This window comes from Myotis yumanensis, unplaced genomic scaffold, assembly GCF_028538775.1.
Source record: "Myotis yumanensis isolate MYYU_CA2020_CCGP unplaced genomic scaffold, mMyoYum1.0.hap1 SCAF_6, whole genome shotgun sequence".
In the NCBI taxonomy this organism is placed as follows: Eukaryota; Metazoa; Chordata; class Mammalia; order Chiroptera; family Vespertilionidae; genus Myotis; species Myotis yumanensis.
This window is the reverse complement of record NW_027223757.1, coordinates 29,456,501-29,478,917: the sequence shown is the minus strand read 5'-3', so window position 1 is coordinate 29,478,917 and position 22,417 is coordinate 29,456,501. Positions and strand designations below refer to the sequence as shown.

The following is a 22,417-nucleotide window of genomic DNA, read 5'->3' as shown; positions in this document are numbered from 1 at the left end:
TGATCACCTCAACTGACCCCCACTGATGGCTTGCTTGCCCCCAACTGGTCCCCCTGCTGGTCTGCTTACCGCCAACGGCCCCGCCCCCATCCTAGCCTGATCAGCCACAACTGCCCTCCCCTCTTGGCCTCTAACTGCCTCTACCTCGGCCCCACCACCATGGCTTTGTCCAGAAGAACATCTGGAAGGTCTTCTGGAAGGCCTCCCAGTCTAATTAGCATATTACCCTTTTATTCGTATAGATAGAGTCCTGGTGCATGGGTGGGGGCCAGCTGGTTTGCACTGAAGGGTGTCCCGGATCAGGGTGGGGGGTCCCGCTGGGGCTGATGGCCGTTTTCAGGCTAGCCACGCCCCCTGGCGACCCATGCTCCCAGCCTCTCCTTTTTTTTTTTTTTTCAGTGCCTCCTTGAATGGAGGCCAGGGTGGGCTGGAAGCAGGTATCTGGGATTTATTTATCTTCTATAATTGAAACTTTGTAGCCTTGAGCAGAGCCCAGGGCCAGCCAGGGCAGGCAGGAAGCTTGGCTTCCTCCATCTCTGGGGGCAACCCAAGCCTCTTGCTGGCTCCAGCTCAGTGGCTGCCGCCATCTTAGTTGGGTTAATTTGCATACTCGCTCCTGATTGGCTGGTGGGTGTAGCAGAGTGGCGGAGTGATGGTAAATTTGCATGTTTTCTCTTTTATTAGTGTAGATATCTTTGGAATGTCAGGGTAACTTGTAACTTCCCTTTTTCCAGACCTCTCAGGGCACAACCAGTGTACCAGGATGCCAAGGCAGCGACCACAAATTCCCTCATTGTTACTGTTATCATGCTAATTGTTGCTGTTAACTATTCTGTACCCACCTATGTAAAAGAAGCATATGTCTATCATTTTACTGTTTATCCAATCCCAGAGGTTTCCCCACTTTGCTTTCTCCCGCCTCCCTAACCTATCACTAACGGATTTCATGTAACCCACTTACACCTCCTCCTTTGATTGTAATGTATAAAACAAGGTGAAACACCACCATTCTCTGGAGCATTATCTCAATATGTTGAGATTCTGCTTCCTGGCAATTGTTGACATTTTGCCTCAAATAAACTCACAAAAATTCTTTGCAGGTTTGAATGTTTCTTACATTAACAGTTGTTAGGTGGTTCTTCTTTAGTTGACCATAATAATTCTTTCTTGATCTCACATTTCTTCCCAATTTCATTTTCTTGAGACATTTTGTTACTTTCTGGTATTGTTTCATCATTAAAAGAGTCATTTGTTTCTATATCCAATCTTGGCATTTTTCTGATTTTGACATCTTTGTCCAACAAGTATTTAGTAAGTATCTACTATGTACCAGGCAATATAAGAGGTTGAAATTAGCTCAGTGAGCAAATCAGACATGATCTCAGTCCCTCAAAATAGATAGTTTTAGATTTTAAAAAGCTTATATAGAGCATTTCTAAAGAAAGAAATGAAAATTTCAGAAATGTGAAAGACTTCTGAAATATTTAAAACAGAGACATAGCTGAAACCAAAACTGACTTAGGTAACTTCCTGATCTCAACACATTTAAAGACAGAACTATCAAGAGAATAAGGGAAATACAACGTTGGTTTTCTGTGCAATTACAAAAATTTTCTTAATTTTAGTAACTGGTGTCAACTATGACAAAAGATATAAGAGGTTAGTGTTTAAAAGAGGCTGCAAAGATGAATAAGCCTGCACTGAACTCCCAGCTCTGAGCAAATTGGAATAACACTATCAACCTCAAGGTGTCTGACAGAGAGTAAGTGAATTCTCAACCCATGCAATCCTTATGATTTTACTCACGGTGGCAAACATATGCACTCTCCATGAACATCAACAAGAAAATCTATAGATGATAGTTGTTATTTATATTTTACTTACTGCCCTAAAACAAATAAACAACAACAACAACCCCTCCACTATGACCAATTTATCCTGCCTTCCTTCTAGACATGCCCTGCAAACAGAGATGTCCCTGGTGCGAGAGGATATTAAAAATCAAGATGCCACAATACCTGTCCTCAACTAAGCTTACAATGTATGGGGAGAAATAAGCAGGTATTGAAATAATGAAAGAGTAAGAACTGGCCAGAAAAGGAGAAAGAGGACCTAGCTTGAGCTTCTTAGTGGGCTGGAAGCTACAAACCACAGCACAGTGCTCTCTCCTCTCACACCAGGGCCAAGAAAGTGAAGTGGGATGGTGGAAGGTGCAGACATTGACCTCTGAGCAAATGGGTTTCAAATTGGTCTATACCAGTGGTCGGCAAACTCGTTAGTCAACAGAGCCAAATATCAACAGTACAATGATTGAAATTTCTTTTGAGAGCCAAACTTTTTAAACTTAAACTATATAGGTAGGTAGATTGTTATTAACTTAATTAGGGTACTCCTAAGCTGGCCTTTGCTAAAAATGTCCTCAATCTGATTGAGGTACGTTCGCTGAGGTCGACCCTTTCCAACTCTCCCATCCACACTCGTCTTGTATACTTGTTTCGTCTATCTCCTTTCGTTCATCCTCTCTATATGTCCGAACCATCTCAACATACCTTTCTCAATCCTTGACACTTCATCTTCTTTCACTCCACAACGTTCCCTAAAATTAACTTAATAAAGTTTCAATCACACTGTACGTGTGCGCCTGCACGTGGTATTTTGTGGAAGAGCCACACTCAAGGGGCCGAAGAACCTCATGTGGCTCACGAGCCTCGGTTTGCCGACCACTGGTCTATACCAATGCAAAAGCAAATCTGTCAACCCCCTCCTAGGCCAGGATCATCAGATTCTTAAAATTCACTTTTTAAAAGCTGTAATGTAGTCTCCTCATTTTTAGAGCTTTAAGGTTATTTTCTTTTAGAGTGTACTACATATTGAAAAATGAACACATTAATTTCTAGCAAATGGTACATTGAATGAGATGCACAGAAACTTCCTTCTCTGCTCCTTACTATTTATTTTACTCAGTAAATGAAGAAGTCATTTTCTTGTGTTGTTTTTGCCAGTGTATGTGCTCACAAACTGGACACACACACACACACACACACACACACACAGGATTTGTTAGTTTTGAACTAGATAGACCAAAAATTTTCCTTTGTTAAAAAGTGGTTCCATGTCTTATAACCAAAGCCAGCCTTCTAGCTTCTATTTTTATATAAATTATGTTTCATGAGAATGGGTAATTTTCTCTGACCTTGTAACTAAACCTGGCTACTGGTTCTATGATCTCACAATTTCCAGCTCTTTCTCTTTCCAAATACTCACCATATTCTATTAATTTCTTTACTGAGTATCTTCTCTGTTTGCCCATAAGCTCCCTGGGGTTAGAATCTGTACCCCAGAGCATCCAGCATGTAAGAGAGCCTCCATAAATATTTGTTGCATAACTATGTTCACCAGAATGGTTGTTTCTTTCAGTCATTTTTGATGAGTCTAGGTCTCTTCTACACAAAGATGAAACGATGGTCCTGTCCCTCAAGGTGCTCACAAGCTGGCAGAGAGGATAATGATAGTAAGTGTAATAATAGAGAGATAGACATGAGTACTTTCTGAGCTCAATGGAGGGTGGTGGATTCAATCTGGGTGAGGGGAGGAAAGGTTCCTTGAAGAAGATAGTGTGTGAGCTGATTATAAATAGCTTAACAGGAGTTAGATGAGCAAGGAGAAGAGGAAGGAAACCCAAGCAGAGAGAACCTGAGTGAAGGCACGAAGTATTAAAGGTATAGGAACTGTAGCAATCTGATGTTGAAGGAGTGAACAAAACATGTCAAATTGTCCTAGGAATTTATCAGATTCTTCTTCTTTTGTTGTTATTTTTCCATTGATTTTTAGGGAGAGTGGAAGAGAGAGGGAAAGACAGAGAGGAACATCGATGTGAGAGAAACACATTGACTAGTTGCCTCCTGCACAAGCCCTGACCAGGGCCCAGGCCAGGGAGGAGCCTGAAACCAAGGTATGTGCCCTTGATCAGAATCAAACCCGGGATCCTTTGGTCCTCAGTCTAACACTCTATTCACTGAGCCAAACCGGCGAGGACTATCAGATTATTCTTTAGGTGACTAGTATTTTATGTAATGACCTGACTCAAAATTGGTAAAAATTTAAAAGTGCTTTTCCTTTTGAAAAAGAATAATTATTCCCTAATTTCAACAAATCAGAGACTATATTTGCTAGTCATAGTCCTCTCTTTCATCTTATTGGATGGTCATTTAAGGTTTTAAGACAATACCTCAGAGCTTCATCTGGCAGATTTCCTGGAACCTTCTTTTTCTCCTAGAAAATGTACTGATTCCTATAATTCTCTCATTCTCCACTCCCTTAACTCCCCCCTCTCTACAACTATTCAAGGAATTGGGGTCTCTCACCCAGGTATCTAAGTTATTAAAGGTCCAAAGACATCTCCCTCTCTGTCCAGGAATCTTGGTCAGAAGCCAGGCAAGGAATTTGTGCTAGTCTCTCTGTTGGCCACACCAGGAGAGTGCTATGAAAGATAAGGGATGACTGTCACTGTATTGAGCCTGCTGGGATTAAGGCTGAGGTATTTCTCTGTTGTCCCATGATTCTCATGACTTCTTGCTAATTTGAAAATCCCAGCAGACTTGGTCACCATCAGGGCATAATAGTTTAGAGGAATGGTTCTGGAACTCTGGCCTGTATCAAAATCATTTAGGGAAAATTTGTAAAAAATCTCAACTCATGGGTTCACTCCTAAAGATGCTGTTCCAATAGATCCTGAATGTAGACCTGGACTTTTTGTTTTCTTTGTTGTTGTTGTTTGGAGAGGAATGGTGTTTTTAAATATCCCAGGTAATTCTGATACTTATAAACCTACAGGCTTCAGAGATTCAATAGGCTGGTTTGGGGTGTTTCAAAGGCTTAAAAAGATGAGAGAGAAGGAGAGAAAGAAGAGAGAAGAAATGTAGCTAACATCACAAAACTGTTTACCATTTAATAATGTTAAAGATTAGAAGTATAGCAAAGACCAATATTAATTATACTTTAGTTATCTGGACAGCCAAGGGATTTTGTTAGTCTTGTCTCTTATGCACCACTACTCTACTTGTCCTGGTCTACTCTCTCCTGGTTCTTCCTCTGCTCTTAATCCTCCTAGGATTAAGATTACTGTCTTCTTACTGTCTGGTCAGCTATTATAAATCCTTAAGGGGCTTAGAGAAAAATGCCAACTTTTTTGCTCCACTCAGCAGGGTAATGGTCTAGGTCAGAAACACACAAGGAAGTTCTTGCAGCGAAGAATGCTCTCTTCCACGCAACTGTGGATATGATGTGAATCTCAGATCCCCTATAGGACCAAGGCCCTCATTTCCCCAGTTGCCATAAATATTGGCTCCAGGAATTGCCTTTGACTGAAGGAAGCTGTTAACCCAAGATTACGCCTTCAGCCTGGGTGCAGCTGCATCCTAGTTGAGAGATACAATGACTAGTTCCCTTGCTTCAAGGGGGCAGAACAATTCTGAAAGGCCACCCCAGCTCCAAAGTTCCCTTCTGCTGAGGCCACCCTTGTACATGCACTATGGTTCAATTTTTCCCTCTGTATACACCTGCTGACTTCACTCCCTGAGCACCTGCCAATAAACTTCCTGTACATAAAATTTCGGAGGCTATTTCCAGAGCATGTCACTGACCTAAGGTACTAAACTTGCCTCCTTCAGTCAAGTACTGACAACACAGTGTATTCGGCCTCTGCACCTTACTTCTTGGGTAATGTTGGGTGGTCACTCAATCTCTCCAAGTGACTCCTTCTTCATCTTTAAAATTCTAATACAGACAACATCAACAATAATAATACTTATTATTTCTCTGTTATGAGGCTTTTGTGGGAATGAAAAGAGAAATTATGAGGGGATCCTAAATGATGGAGGAAAAGGTAGAAAAGTAACACTCACCTCCTTCCAGAACTAAACTGGAATTATAGCTAAAATATAGAACAATCAACTGAATAACCACCAGAAGTCTTATGACCAAGGATGTACAGATGAAGCCACACTGAGACGGGTAGGAAGGGTAGAGATGCAAAAAGGGCTGGCCCTGCTTCCACGTGCAACGGCCGAGAATCTGGAGGGATATCTCAGCTGCAAAGGTTCCACCTGAGAAGCACTGGGTCTCAACCCCATTCCAGGCTCCCCAGCCCAGGACACCAGAGCCAGGTAGAGGAACCCACATAACATCTGGCTGTGAAAATCAGCAGGGATTCTGTCTGCTAGGGAGAGACAAGCTTCTGCTAGAAACTCAGGCGCCCTCTTAAAGGTCCAGCACACAAAATCTCATTTACAGCTACTTACTCGGGGCTCTGGCAGAGGAGGGTGGCTCAGAGCAGAGCAGAATCATGTAAGGAGAGACTGGGTTATATGGCTCTGGGAAGAGACCTGAAGGAACTGCCACCAGGATCCCTGTGCTGAGTCCTTCTCCCACACCATAGATGCTATCTTTCCTGGGTGGAATACCCCCTTCCAGATGAGAGGAGAAGGCAATAACCCCACCCTCTCAGCTTTCTGTACCCCGCCCTGTGGAGATCATGCCTGTGAAAAAGTCAGCTGCCTGGGCCCAGGGTGTAGAGGTCCAGGTAGACTTAGGGGTTGTCAGCGGCTGATTTGTGTGCCTCTGGGAAAGGGGGCCACTCTCCCCAACTTCCCAGGAGTCTGACCAGTTCTGCTCCCCCAACACCGGAGACCCACTGCTTACCCATCCAACTCCAGGTGCCCCCATCCTGTGCTGAATTCAGGCTCTCCAGGAGGTGCTGGCAGGAACCAAAACAAACTGAGCTGTGTGGCTTTAGAACAAGGGCGATTTTTCCCTTGCATGCTTGACCAGCACCACTGTTCCTGTGCAGAGCCCTCCCTTCACATGCTGAATCCAGGTCTGTTTGGGCCAGATGAACTCTGCTGGCCTCATCATGATGACTTCCTGAGACCCTGCACCACCACACAGATCTGCAGGCACTCAGCACTGGCTTTGAGTTTGAATCTGCATCTGTCTGGTGAATACCACTGGCTCCCACCTGGTGATTCATTGAGAACCTACCGAACACAATTCATGTACCGCCAGAGGCTCTTCCGTGACTGAGCCTAACAGGCAATCAGCATGCAGAGGCAGGCAGAGGTTGATCTCAGGGTGCTTTGGGTCTTTCGCTGACCTGCCCCAGGCTCAGTGTGGGTGGAAGCCAGCCTTGGTGTGCAGCTTGGCCCTTCCCATGCACACCCAGGCCTAGTAGAGGCAGCCACAACTTACGCTTTGCTTCGGGCTGCAAGGTTGGTACAATATCCACAAATCAATTAATGTGATATACCACATAAACAAAATAAAAGATAAAAATGATATGATCTTATCAATAGGTGCAGAAAAAGCATCTGAAGAAATCCAGCACCCATTTATGATAAAACCTCTCAGCAAAATAGGAATAGAAGGAACATAGCTCAACATAATAAAGGCCACATATGAGAAACCCACAGTTAACATCATACTCAATGGGAAAACTAAGCACTTTCCTTAAGATCAGGAGTAATACAAGGATGTCCACTTTCACCACTCTTATTTGACACAGTGCTGGAAGTCCTAGCCACAGCAATCAGACAAGAAGAAAAAATAAATGGCATCCAAATTGGAAAAGAAGAAGTAAAAACTGTCATTATTTATAGATGACATGATACTGTATTTAGAGAACCCTAAAGACTCCACACAAAACTGATAAATAAATTCATTACTAGAACTGATAAATTAATTCAAAGTAGCAGGATACAAAATAAATATCGATAAGTTAGTTTGCATTTTTATACACCAATAGTGAACTATATCACAAATGGAAATGAAGAAAAACAATTCCATTTACAATTACATAAAAACAAACAAACCACAAACCTAGGAATAAATTAACCAAACAGGTAAAAGACCTGTACTCGGAAAATTATAGGACACTGAATAAAGAAATTGAAGAAGATACAAATAAATGGAAGCATATCCTGTGCTGATGAATCGGAAGAATTAACATTGTTAAAATGTCCAGGAAAAACCAAGATGGCGGCATAGGTTAACGCCGGAGTTTGCTGCCTCGAACAACCACTTCAAAAATACAACTAAAAGACGGAACGGACATCATCCAGAACCACAGGAAGGCTGGCTGAGAGGAAGTTCTACAACTAGGAGGAACCGAGAATCAGAGGAGGCGCAGTGCTGAAGTAAAATACTAAGGTGCGGAGTGCGCGGTTCGGGCTGGTGGCTGAGGGCGTGGTTGTCTGTTTCAATCTGGAGGGAGCTGCAGACTCAGAGCTCCAGATCTGGGTGAGTCTCTAGGGACCCAGACTCAAACTGGAAAAGCAGGACTGTCTGGCTACAGTCCCTCCGAGGTTTGCAGCTGTTGCTGGGACAGAGAGGCAGAGCCCCTGGGGACGGACTGAGAGCAGCCATAACTGCTCCCTCCTCTGCCCTGTTGATCCCCTGGGACCTGCCCCGCCCAAGCCCTGCACAGAGGCATTTGCCGGATAGCCTCAGGCAAAAGCTAGATTAGCACCTCCCTAGAGGACACAAGTTCTTCCACTGCAGACACAGCTGATTATCACAGCCAGTCGGCCTGGAGGTCAAATCCCTCTAGTATTAACTACAACAATCAAGGCTTAACTACAACAAGACTGTGCACAAAGACCACTAGGGGGTGTACCAAGACAGCGTAAAAAAATGCGGAGACAAAGAAACAGGACAAAACTATCAAGGGAGGATATTGAATTCAGAACCACACTTTTGAGGTCTCTCAAGAGGCTTCTAGAGTCTGTCGATAAACTTGATGAGATGTACAGGAAATCTAATGAGACCCTCGATGGTGTGATAAAGGACCATCTAGAAAGTAAGCATACACTGACTGAAATAAAGAATATTATACAGACTTCCAACAGCAGACCAGAGGAGCGCAAGAATCAAGTCAAAGATTTGAAATGCAAAGAAGCGAGAAACACCCAACCTGGAAAAGCAAAATGAAAAAAGAACCCAAAAATACGAAGATAGTGTAAGGAGCCTCTGGGACAGCTTCAAACGTACCAACATCAGAATTATAGGGGTACCAGAAGATGAGAGAGAGCAAGATATTGAAAACCTATTTGAAGAAATAATGACAGAAAACTTCCCCCACCTGGTGAAAGGAATAGACTTCTAAGTCCAGGAAGCGCAGAGAACCCCAAACAAAAGGAATCCAAAGAGGACCACACCAAGACACATCATCATTAAAATGCCAAGAGCAAAAGACAAAGAGAGAATCTTAAAAGCAGCAAGAGAAAGAAACTCAGTGACCTACAAGGGAATACCCATACGACTGTCAGCTGATTTCTCAACAGAAACTTTGCAGGCCAGAAGGGAGTGGCAAGAAATATTCAAAGTGATGAATAGCAAGAACCTACAACCAAGATTACTTTATCCAGCAAAGCTATCATTCAGAAGTGAAGGTCAGATAAAGAGCTTCACAGATAAGGAAAAGCTAAAGGAGTTCATCACCACCAAACCAGTATTATATGAAATGCTGAACGGTATCCTTTAAGAAGAGGAGGAAGAAGAAAAAGGTAAAGATACAAATTATGAACAACAAATATGCATCTATCAACAAGTGAATCTAAGAATCAAGTGAATAAATAACATGATGTACAGAATGAACTGGTGATTATAATAGAATCAGGGACATAGAAAGGGAATGGACTGACTATTCTTGGGGGGAAAAGGGGTGTGGGAGATGCGGGAAGAGACTGGACAAAAATCGTGCACCTATGGATGAACACAGTGGGTGGGGAGTGAGGGCGGAGGGTGGGGTGGGAGCTGGAAGGAGGGGAGTTATGGGGGGAAAAAAGAGGAACAAATGTAATAATCTGAACAATAAAGATTTAATTTTTAAAAAATAAATAAATAAATAAATAAAATAAAATGTCCATACTACCCAAGCAATCTATTGATTCCATGCAATTCCTATCAAAATACCAATGGCATGTTTTACAGAAGTAGAATAAATAATCCAAAAATGTATATGAAACTGAAAAAGACCCTGATAGCCACAGAAATGTAGAGAAAGAAGAACAAAGTTGGAAGAATCATGTCACCTGATATCAAACTGTACCATAAGGCCATCATGATCAAAACAGCATGGTACTTGCATAAAAATAGACATAAATCAATGGAACAGAATTAAACCCATGCCTGTATGGTCAATTAATATTTGACAAAGGAGGCAAGAACATACAATTGGGTAAAGACAGTCTAGTCAATAAATAGTGTTGGGAAAAGTAGACAGATACATGAAAAAAAATGAAAGTAGACCACCTTCTTATACCATATACAAGAACAAGCTCAAAATGGATTAAAGACTTAAATGTAAGACTCAAAACCATAAAACTCCTAAAAGAAAACATGGCAGTAAAATCTCTAACATTTCTCATAGTAATATTTTTTCTGATATATATCTCCTTAGACAAGGGAAACAAGCGAAAAAATAAACAAATGGGACTACATCAAACTAAAAAGGTTTTTTTACTGCAAAAGAAACCATTAACAAAATGAAAAGACAACCCACTGAATGGGAGAACATATTTGCCAATGATACTTCTGATAAGGGATTAATATCCAAAATTTATAAAGAACTCATAACAACTCAACACCAAAAATACAGCAACAAACAATCCAATTAAAAAATGGGCAGAGGATCTGAATAGACACTTCTCCAAAAAGTACATACAGATGGCCAATAGACATATGAAAAGATGCTCAACATCACTAATCATCAGAGAAATACAAATTAAAACCACAATGAGCTACCACCTCACACTGGTAAGAATGGCTATCATCAATAAATCAACAAATAACTTTTAGAGAGAATGTGAAGAAAAGGGAACCCTCGTGTACTGTTGGTGGGAATGCATATTGGTGCAGCCGCTATGGAAAACAGTAAGGAGGTTCCTCAAAATACTAAAAATGGAACTGCCTTCTAACCCAGTGATTCCACTGCTGGGTATGTTTCTGAAGAAACCTAAAACCATAATTTGAAAGAATATATGCACCTCTATGTTCATTGCAGCATTATTTACAATAGCCAGGCTATAGAAATAACCCAAGTGCCCATCAATAGCTAAGTGGGTAATAAAGCTGTGGAACATATAGACAGTGGAATATTACTCAGCCATAAAAAAGAATGAATATGGATGAACCTTGAGAGTATTATGTTAAGTGAAATAAGTTAGCCACAGAAAGACAAATACTATATAATTTCATGTATATGCGGAATCCAAAGAACAATAAGAGAGAGAGAGAGAGAGAGAGAGAGAGAGAGAGAGAGGACAGATTGATGGTTCCCAGAGGGGAGGAGTTTGGAGGACTGAGTGAAAAAGGTAAAGGGATGGAGAGGTACAGATCAATAGTTATAAAATAGTCACACGGATGTAAAGTACAGCATAGGAAATGTAGTCAATAACACTATAATAATTATGCATCGTGCCAGGTGGGTGCTGAAAATATCAGGTGAAACACTTTGTGAAGTATATGATTTTCTAACCACTATGCTGTACACCTGACACTGACACAAAATAATATTGAATATAAACTGTAATTGAAAAAAAAATTTTAAATTTGCCCTAGCCAATTTGGCTCAGTGGATAGAGCATCGGCCTGTGGATTGAAGGACCCTAGGTTTGATTCCGTTCAAGGGCACATGCCCGGGTTGTGGGCTCAATCCCCAGTAGGGGGCATGCAGGAGGCAGCTGATCAATGATTCTTCTCATTATTGATGTTTCTATTTCTCTCTCCCTCTCCCTTTCTCTCTGAAATCAATAAAAATATTTTTTAAATTACAAAATTTAAAAAGAGAGAATAATCATGAGTTCTTTGTAAATAATGAAAAGCTATATCATATTGTCAGCTAACCTCACTACATGTTGGTTTATCGTGCAGTAATCAGGGACGAGGGGAGGAGGAAGTGGAATATCTAGTGATATTATTAAATTTGGCTTACACATTGTGTTCTAGTTTACCTCAAGCCAACAGCTTTGTGTCACTAACCAAGGTGCACACACACATAATAGAAAATTAGACATGAATCAGGAGGTGAGATGTGCATTGCTACAATGCTGAAACTGAAACAGAAGACAAAACAATACTTGTTCACCATTTCCATCTGAAGATAGCAACAGAGCAATTTCCACTACTCTGTACAGTCGGAATTCACATTATTACCCAATAAGTTAGGCAATGAGTAATGGAATATCATTTTCAACAGAGAAACAAGTAACACTGTTGGGTATACAAAATGGGGACTACTTTTCTAGGCAATTTAGTATTTTCTGGATTACCCTGATACTGTATCCACTGAAAAGAAAAAGAAAAAAAGCACATAAATAAGTTGAAAACATTTGCTTAGGTCAAGAAAGGTATTTGGAAATTACCAATTTTAAAACTCTGTTCCATATAAAAAGTACCAAATTATTAAGCCTTACAAAGAACTTGAATGAGCCGAACCGGTTTGGCTCAGTGGATAGAGAGTCTGCCTGGGGACTTAAAGGTCCCAGGTTCAATTCCAGTCAAGGGCATGTACCTTGGTTGAGGGCACATCCCCAGTAGGGGGTGTGCAGGAGGCAGCTGATTGATCTCTCTCATCGATGTTTCTAACTCTCTGACCCTCTTCCTTCTTCTCTGTAAAAAATCAATAAAATATTTTTTTTTTTAAAAAGAACTTGAATGAGATATGCAAATAAAGTCTGGCATCCACACACTCAGAAGGAGTGGCCCACCAACTAATGACTTACACTGACAGCTGTTTTCATTATCAGTAAAAGTCACAAAATGGTTAGAACTACGAGGCCCTTAGAGACCTACCACCCCAAACTCTGCTCTCTGCTCTCAGGGAAACCACAGTCAAATCGAAGAGGCAGGACAAACCCACATGAAATATTAACCAAAACCTTTCCCTCTCTCGTTATCTGAGCAGTGAATGAATTACAGGCAGGGATATAGGAATTCAGACCATGTGGGCTGGATCATCCATCCCACAAGGCTTCATGTTAGTCTCCAGTAATGGGAAACTATAAATAAATATCATGATTTCCTAATAAAGCTGAAGAAATGCTGAAAGAAACCTTTTCTTCATGTGCTATTTAAAACGACAAACTTAAAATGAGGTTGCCGAATCAGTTCAGGTACAACATTAATTCAGTACTTATCATCCTGAAGTGGTCCAAAGTAGAGGTCTCTAAGGAAAAAATAATTAGACCCTGCTTGCTGAACAAAAACCAGAGTCAAGGGAGGCTGAATCATGAGACAATGAGAACAGTGAAGAGTTGGGGCCAGTTTCTTTGGGGGGTGGAGAGAAGAGGGTGGGGTTGTGTGTCAGAAATACCAAAGGAATCTTCCTGTAGCTGCAAACAGAAAGCAGGGCCTGAACCCAGAGAACCTGGGCCATTTTGCACAGTCAAAATCAAGAGGCCAGGGGACACAGCAGGCCTCTTAATAAGATTCTGGAAGTTAAAGGCATGAAGGGGCAGGTAAGCACCTGCTTTAGGGTAAAACCAGAACAAAATAGGCCCAGAAGGCAGGTCACAAACCAGGAGCGTAAGAATTGGAGTAGTTATGGACCTGCCTGCATTTGTTGGTGATTCTTCTACCATCGGACCATGCTCTGTAGTTTATTACTCCCAGGCCAGCCTTTCTGCTTCCCCTCAGGAGGGATATTACAGGTCATAGCAACAAAACTTTGAGTGCATCTAAGAAACACAAAGCACTCAACCGCAGTGCTTGAAAAGGGAGATAACCAACACAGCTTGAAGGACACAGTTGAAACTCTAGGGACCTTCAGTCACTGTGAGTCTTTACTAAGATGTTTAAAATTCCCAGGAGAAAATGTCTAATTATTCTAGGCTCATTCCTAGACCCACCAGGTATATCTTGGGATGGAAGTAGAGGCAGAGTTGCTATGCAGCACAATAGGGCCACTGGGGGCCCATTTTATGTATTGGGCTGTTCCTGGAAGAGGAAGAATTGTTGGGATCAGAACAATCACTCCAATTTTAGCTTACCACAGTGTCCGAGATTTCATCCATCCATCCATCCATCCATCCATTCATTCATTCATTCATGAAAATGGCATATCCTAGCAGTATGGTTCAGAATGGAAGCTCCGGGCGAGCCAAGTGCTCAGGATTAATTTCTGGCTTTATCTATTACAAACACTGCACTTTCTTCACTTGTCATAAGCAGTCAGTTATAGTACCTACTTCACAAGATTGCAGTGTGTAGTAAAAGACTGAATTCACATTATGAGCCTAGCATAGTGCCTGTCACTAATAAGCACTCAATAAACTGTAGCTATTATTATTTTTCATTCATCCAAAAATGCTTAATGAATACTGATTATGCATCAAGCACTATCCTCATTATCCTTCCATTCATTATCCTACTCTTGCGTTCCTACCTTAGTCATTTACTAGGAATGTGGGGGTCATCTTAAACTCCTCCCTCTCCCTCACTACTGCCCATTTCTAAAGAGGCCAGGTTCTGCTTATTAAACATACGTCACCTCCTTCTCTCTTTTCTATTCCTCACTATCACTGTCTGACTCAAACCTTCTTTAATTTCTCTTCTCAAACATGACAGTCATCTCCTCTGTGTCTCCCAAAGGCTAGTGTCACCCTCATCCAATCTATTCTCTGTCTATATTCTAAATTGTCTTCTGAATACACGTATCTGACAAAATCATGCACTTGATTGAGATAAACTCACAAGTCCTACATGGCCACAGGTCTTTGTGATCTTACCCAGCCTGTGTCTCCAGCCCTCTCCCCAGCCTCACCCTGTGCCCATGCTAAACAGGCTGGAGTCCCTACCGGATGATACTGATCCTGCTGCTGAGTCACCTATCCCTCCCTCCTGACAGCCCCTCCTCTTACAGTAAGGTTCATTATTCAATCAGTGAATACTTCCTAACACTTAACAGGAGAAAAATCTGGGCCAAGTTCAAGGAGTGTGATGATGAACACACTCAGTCCTTTCTTTCTCACAGGAAAGATGACTTTGAGGCTCTCAAGGAGGAAATCAAGTATAATTCAGGTAAAGCTGTCTCAAATTTAGCGCTGCTATCCTCATCAGTTGGATATCTTACAGAATTAGAGAAACTGAATAGATTTTGGCATCAAGTCCAAAGGTACTTCAGCAGATTTCAATCCCAACAGTAAACTGTGACAGTAGATTTACTCATTTTAACTCATACAGCTATAATGTACTTGAAAAGATTGATTTGAACTATAAAAACAATGATCAGGCCCAGCTGGCGTGGCTCAATGGTTGAGCATTGACCTATGAACCAGGAGGTCACACTTCAAGTTCCAGTCAGGGCATATGCCTGGGGCTGGGGGTTCGATCCCCATTATGTGATGCGCAGGAGGCAGCCGATCAATGATTCTCCATCATCACTGATGTTTCTATCTCTCTCTCCCTCTCCCTACCTCCCTGAAATCAATAAAAATATTTTTTAAGATTTAAAAAGACACACAATGGTTTCACCTCTGTTAAAATCTTTTAAATAAGCGCCATGTTATTCATTGAAGACACTTTGCAAGCAACTGAATACAAATTGTATTGCTTCATTTAAAAAAAACACACAACAAAAAATGATCAGAAAGTTGCTTCAATATCTATATATATAAAAGCCTAAGGGACCGTTCAACTGGTAGCTATGATGAGCACTGACCACGAGGGGGCAGACGCTGGACACACAGGCATGGAAACATGGAACAGATTGATGAATCTCAGAGAGAAGGAAGAGGATGGGAAGACATTGACTGAAAATCTTATATGCATACTAGAGGCCCAGTGCATGGATTTGTGCACCGGTGGGGTCCCTCGGCCTGGCCTGTGGGGATCAGGCCGAAACCGGCAGTCTGACATCGCCTGAGGGGTCCTGGATTGCAAGAGGGAACAGGCCAGACAGAGGGACCCCACCAGTGCACAAATTCGTGCACCGGACCTCTAGTAGTATTATAAAGTTGCAAGGCATTAAAAGTTAAGTAACTGAAAGTTTCTGCAATTGTCTAGGGGTAATAACAGGCTGGGTTTATTTCTACATGGTTAGGAAATAATACAAAATGTAGTCAATTCAAACAACTTTAAAATCATGCCTTTCTAATTAATATATGTTTACAGCATTTGTTGAGTAAAATGCTTACTGAATAAGCACAACAGGCTGCTTACAAAAACAAGTAGATGATTAAGCTGGAAACTGTCCTCATTTTTCCAGCAATGGCGACCAAATATATTCAAATTCCCAGACCTGCAGAAACACCGGTCATATTGGAACAGAAACCCTGCTTGGGGCATAGATATGTCATAGAGCTCATCTCCTTCTATTGGACTTCCCAGTGGATTTCTGACCTCCCACACTAGGCTTTAGGGCCCTTGTGGGCAGGAGCCTGTCTTATTGAACAGAGCTCAGTGAAGAGTCTGGCACGCACAGGGCGCCCAATAACTGTAGGCTGGGCTGCCGGCACTCAGCTCAGCTCCAATAGAGATGCTGTGCCTCCTCTCCTGTCTTTTGAGGTAATGGACAGCCCTTCCGAAGAGCTACTACCCAGCTGCAGTAAGGCCCATCAGTTTAAATTTCTCAGCCCCAGCTGCCACCTTCTTCAAAAAGTTTCATGTGGTTTAGCACTAATTTACTAAAGACAAAACCATCTGAAATATTTTGATTCTGAGAGTGACACACAATCACTACGTAAAGTGACACGTCTCTGCCATATCATACCAGTGAACGCAATGGCAACTCAGTTACTGAATCATGAAATTAATGTTCCCTTGGGCCTCTGTGGCAAAGCATGTGATTTAAATGGTTATCTTCCATCAGCCCAGTGACCCTCGCTGGTATGTTGTACCATCAGGCAGGCGCTTGAGGAGATGGAAAACTTGAACTGTTACTTCTTATACCACCTGCCCCAGTTCAGCGGTGCACCCATCCTACCTTTTAGTCTTAACTTTAAATACAGCCAGAGCAAACCTCACTTTTCAGCCGTTCATTCGCGTAGTCTCACAATGAGCACAGGAGCCTTGTGACTCATTTTTGGATGCCCGTGTGGAAATAGCAACTCCTCCCTTTGCTGAGAAACGGCTTAAACAAGCGTGAGAGAACCACAGGAAATAAGACTGCGCTCAGCGGGGGTGAGTGGCCTGGAGAATCTCTCGGACAGCGTGTCACTACTTCTTGTCTCCAGCCTTCTAAAAATAAATGTCTCCTGTGGGCCTAGAAGGAGCTGTTGCAAAGCGATATCGATTTCCCCGCATCTCCTGGCTCCTGACTTAGAAACGTGAAGTCAAGAAATGACCATTCTAGTATTTTTGAGAAAGTGTAACTCATAGGAAGTGAAGAGGTGATCAAACCGAAGTACCCCCTTCCCATTAAACAAACAAACAAAAACAACCCAAAAAACTCCAGCCGATGGACTTAAAGCAAAAGTAGTCTTGGGCGAATACTTAAGGGAAGCCTGTCAACAGGTGCCTCTGAAATAGTTTCTAGGATTAGGAAATTACCCCGTTCTAGAGGGGAAACCCAGTGCCGCGCTCCCCGAGGGGCCGGGAGTTGGCGTGAGCACTGGGGTCTGACCCCAAATGACTCCAGGGGCATCCCTCGCGTCCCGGAGCCAGTCAGTACCCCCACCCCACCCCCTACCCCTGGAGGTTAAGGAGAGAAGAAGGAAAAAACGAACCAGGAACAGGCGGAGCGTGGGAACCGAGACGCCCTGTCCTGCGCGGACGCCCGTGCCGCGCCGGGCGCAGTGGGAGTCAGGAAACCGGCTGCGCGCCTCCCCGCGCCGCCCGCGGCTCCTCCGCCGCCGCCCGGCCCCGCGCCGCCGCCTCTGGGCGCCGCCGGCCCAGCCCCTCGGCTCGGAAGCACCCACCACCGGCGCCCAGGCCCCGCCCCGGGAGGACAGCACCGGTCCCCGCGCGTCCCCGCCCCGCCCCGAGTCGGTAGCTCCATCCGAGGGGAGCTGGGCGGGCCCCCTCCTTCCACCTCCCCACCCCTGCCCGCCCGCCCGACGCTCTGGGTACCCCTCCCCGCCGCCCTTTTCCACGCCGCCCCGCGGAAAGGTGCCTGGAGGCGCCGGACTTTCCGTGGGAATCCCCGCTGCGCTGGTGACGTTGGCCTGCGGGTGGGCTTCCCGCGCGGATCCCTGCCGCTGGGTCTCAGTGTGGGTGTGACTGCAGCCTGCCCTGCACCTGCCTCAACTCTTTTTTCCCCCTCCATTGATTGAGGGAGGGAGGGAGGGAGGGAGGGAGAGAGAGAGAGAAGAAACATCAATTGAAAGAGAAAAATCCATCATTGCCCACCCTTCCTCTCCCTCCTTGTCCCCTTCTCCTTTCTCCCCGCTCCCCGCCTCCCCCGTGCTTCTGGGCCAGGATTTTGCAACCCAGGTATATGCCCTTGTTGGGGAACCGAACCTGTGAGCCTCCAGTTGCCCGGGCTGGCACTCCAACCACTGAGCCACACAGGCAAGGACCTGGCAGACTCTTCAGCAACAGGGACGCTGCTGGTAGCAGCCAGAAGGCTGAGCACCATCTTCCCAGAAACCACCTGGCCCCACCCCCTCTCAAGTGGGCCTCACCTCAACTGAGCGACCACTCAAGCCGGGAGGCTACATCCGTGGTATGTGGTAAAAAATACCGCAAGACTCTGCCCCCAAGGACCTGGCATTCCAGTGGGGAAAGAGAAACAGATAAAGTGCATATTATGTGAAGTATTATATGTGAGGTACGTTATGTGGTAAGTATCTTGAAAAATAAGGCTGATGCTTAAAAATATAAGTGCTCAAAGAAAAAGCCCTACAAGGAAATGCAGGAGCTCCCAATGGCCAAAGCTGAAACAATTGGAGCTACAAAATAAATATAGTAATGGATTACATCCCACAGTAAATAAAGAAATCTATAAGTCCATAATGACATAAATAGGTGGTTGAATAAATAAATAAGTGGTGAAGAGAGAAATCTCCCCTGAAGAATTCCTAGTAATTTATGCAGATACTCTACCCTCAAGGAGAAGTAGAAGATCCCTCTCCTTAAATATATAGTTTGCTCACGGTGCCTTTCTTCCCAAAAGTATGAAAGGGGGGAAAACAGTAACTTTACAAAGGAAACCGCTGAAAAACTCTACCTCAGTCGGGTGGTCAAGGTCAACATGAACAGTCAGGAATTAACATATCGATAGTGTGTACTCTTGATATGATGTGATGAAAATGGCACTTTTCCTCTGTGGTCTTCCTCCCCCAAAACCATAACCCTGGTCTTATCATGAAAAAACCTCAGACAGCCCTGGCTGGTTTGGCTCAGTGGACAGAGCATCAGCCTGCAGACTGAAGGGTTCCAGGTTCAATTTCAGTCAAGGGCACATGCCCGAGTTGCAGGTTTGATCCCCAGTGAAGGGTGTGCAGAAGGCAGCTGATCAATGATTGTCTCTCATCATGATGTTTCTATCTCTCTCTCTCTTCCTTCCTCTCTGAAATCAATAAAAATATTTTTTTTAAAAGAAAGAAAACCCTCAGACAAATTCTAATAGTGAGACATTCTACAAAACATCAGACTAATATTCCTCAAAGCTGTCAGCGTCATGAAAAACAATGGAAGTCTGACCTAGAGAAGCCTAAGGAGACATGACAATTACATGTAATGTGGTGTCTAGGGCAGGGTCTTGGGACAGAAAAAGGACATTAGGTAAAAACTAAGGAAAGTTGAATAAAATAGGGACTTTTGTTAATACCTAAGTATCAAGACTGGTTTCTTAGCTGTGATGATATGCCATACTAATGTAAGATGGTAATAATAGGGGGAAATGGGAATGTGGTTTATGGGAACTCCCTGTAGAATCTTTGTAATATTAATATAAATTTCAAAATAAAGTTTATTTTAAAAATAAAGCAAAATACTTGATGGAGGAAAGAATGTGGCTATTCAGGTTAAGACCATTTAAGCTGGAGGATGTGTGAAGGTAAAGGCCCTGAGGCAGGAGCAAGCCTGGCTTCTTGAGGTAATATCAGTGTGGGTAGGACAATGAGTCAGAGAAGAGTGGGTGATAGGAGTAGGTACCAAATCATGTAGGGCCTTGTGGTCATGATAGTTTTTAATTTTACTTGGCTTGAGAAGGAAAGATATTGAAGAGTTTTTAGCTGAGGAGTCATATGATGTGTCTTTTTATTCGGTCAACTGTTGTGTTGAGGACAGATTAGAGGACAGGGATGGAGCAAGCCAGCCAGTTAGAAAGCTGTGATGGTTAATGTCATGTGTCAACTTGACTGGGCCTTGGGGTTCCCAGGTTGTTTATTCAACATTATTCTGGGTGTGTCTGTAAAGGTGTTTCTGGATGAGATTACATTTGAATGGGTAGAGAGTAAAACATTGCCCTCCCCAATGTGGGTGGGCCTGTCTATTGAAAGCCTGAATAGAACAAAAGGCAAGGTAGGGAGAATTCTTTCCCTCTTGACAACTGTCTTTAAACTGGGACATCAGTTTTCTCCTGCCTTCGACTTGCCTTCAAACTGGAACTTAGACCATTTGCTCGCTGCTTCTCAGGCCTCCAGACTCAGACTGGAATTAGATCACCAACTTTCCTGGGTCTCCAGCTTGCCAACTGAAGATCTTGGGACTTCTCAGTCTTGACAGTTGAGTGAGCCAATCTCTTATAATCTCTCTCTTTCTCTCTCCCCTCATATTTATCTACTGACTGATCGATAGAAATATCTCCTATTGCATCTGTTTCTCTGGAGATGCCTGACTGATACAAAGACATAGCAGTGGAGCTGGTGGGAAGTAGGCAGGTTCTGTGTTCACAAGGAGGAGCTGATAGGACTGGCTGATTCATTGGATGTAGGGTGTAGAAAGAGGAATCAAGGATAGGTCAAGGTTTTCACTCAGAGCAACTACAAGAAAAGAGGTTCCTTATGCTGAGATGGGGAAACAAATTGGGGTGGAGGGAGAGAGGGGAGGGGAGGGGAGTATTGCTTGAGATTAAGAGTTCCCTTTTGGACCCTTTAAGTTTGGAGTTGTCAAACTGTGGGATAGATGAGCCTGGGATGAAGATATCAATTTGACAGTCTTTAGCACATAGATGGTTTGCCGATAGAATTTAGATTTCTGAAGTCTGAGTTCTGGGGTTACTCCAAAGTTCAGAGATGAGGAAGATGAAACATCAAGAAAGGAAAATGAGAAGGAATAATCAGCGAGATGCATGAACTAACAAAGAATGGTGTTCCAGAAGCCAAATGAAACATGTTTCAAGAATGATCAACTATCAAGTGCTGCTACAGTGGGTAAAATTAGGACTGAAAATTGAGCAATGGTCTTGGGCATAGGGAGGTCAATGGAGAACTTGATAAGGAGAGTTTTGGTGGCATGTGGTGGACACAGCCTCTTAGGAGTGGGCCCAAATAGAACAAAAAGAGAGTAAATAGGTTCAGAGAAATGTGACTATAGCTAGAAGGAAATGTATAGTCAGGGGAGATTTTTTAAAATTAGAAAATATACATATTTTTATGCTATGAAATGAACAGAAAGGGAAGGAAGAAGTGATGATGCAGGAGAGAAAAGGGATCCTGGCTGGAGTAATGTTCTTGAGTAGATGAGCAGTAATGGGATCCAATGCACAAATGGAAAGTTGGCGTTAAGTAGAACATAGATTTCTTCCCTCGTAACAACTGGAGGGGAGGCAGAATGCATGAACACGGAGGCTGGTGAATGTGAAGCCATGAACCTGATATATCAATGAAGAAGCAAGACCATCAGCTGTGAGGAGTAGAGAGGACGTTTGAGAAGAGAGGGGAAAGTATGAAATAGCATCTAGGGATAGTGAGACATTAAATGAACTTTGAAAATATATTCAAATTGTTGGTTAGGACTAAGGGTTTATTTGAAGTCAGGGATCATGCATATAAAGGGAGGCCAGTCGGTACAGTTGTGGTTCTCACCAGTCTCCTTTGCCTGTGTGGATGCAAATAAAACTAGGCAGAGGTCCAGAGATAACCAGACTTTGGAGTTGCCAGGTGAATATGCTGGAAGGGAGAGGGACAAGAGCACTGAGTGTCCATGCAAGGGAATAATTATTTTTAAAAAGGAGCATGTCATCTAAATCAAGTAAGGAGAGAAAAGAGGACATGAATGGTGTTGAGCCCAAGTAAAAGGTGTTAGGTAAATGGGTTGGAGGTTCCAGGACACCAAGAAATTGTTGCATTTAAGGGGTAGAGAGATTCCATTGAAAAAATACAAGTTGGTTATCAGAGAACGGGATTTTGAGATTTGGATTATAAAAGGATGCAGATACTGATCATGACAAGGTCTAGACTGACCTTGGTTCTCTCTTTCTTTTTTTGAAAATATGTTTGGTTTTTTAAAAATTGATTTTAGAGAAAGGAAGGGAGAGGGA

The 22,417-nt window shown here is 43.1% G+C and overlaps 1 protein-coding gene across 2 annotated transcripts in view; it reads right to left on the bottom strand.

The window, feature by feature from the left end:
• The window catches only part of STX11 (syntaxin 11), a 33,060-nt gene extending 14,588 nt beyond the window's left edge, over window positions 1-18,472 (bottom strand). Inside the window, exon 1 of one of the 2 annotated variants that reach the window (XM_070419276.1) lies at window positions 18,451-18,472. The gene's annotated coding sequence lies outside the window, so the exon portion shown is untranslated. Of the gene's footprint in view, window positions 1-17,717; window positions 17,876-18,450 lie in introns of those variants that run through there. The other variant, XM_070419275.1, reaches the window with a different exon arrangement.
• Between the last annotated feature and the right edge of the window lie 3,945 nt (window positions 18,473-22,417).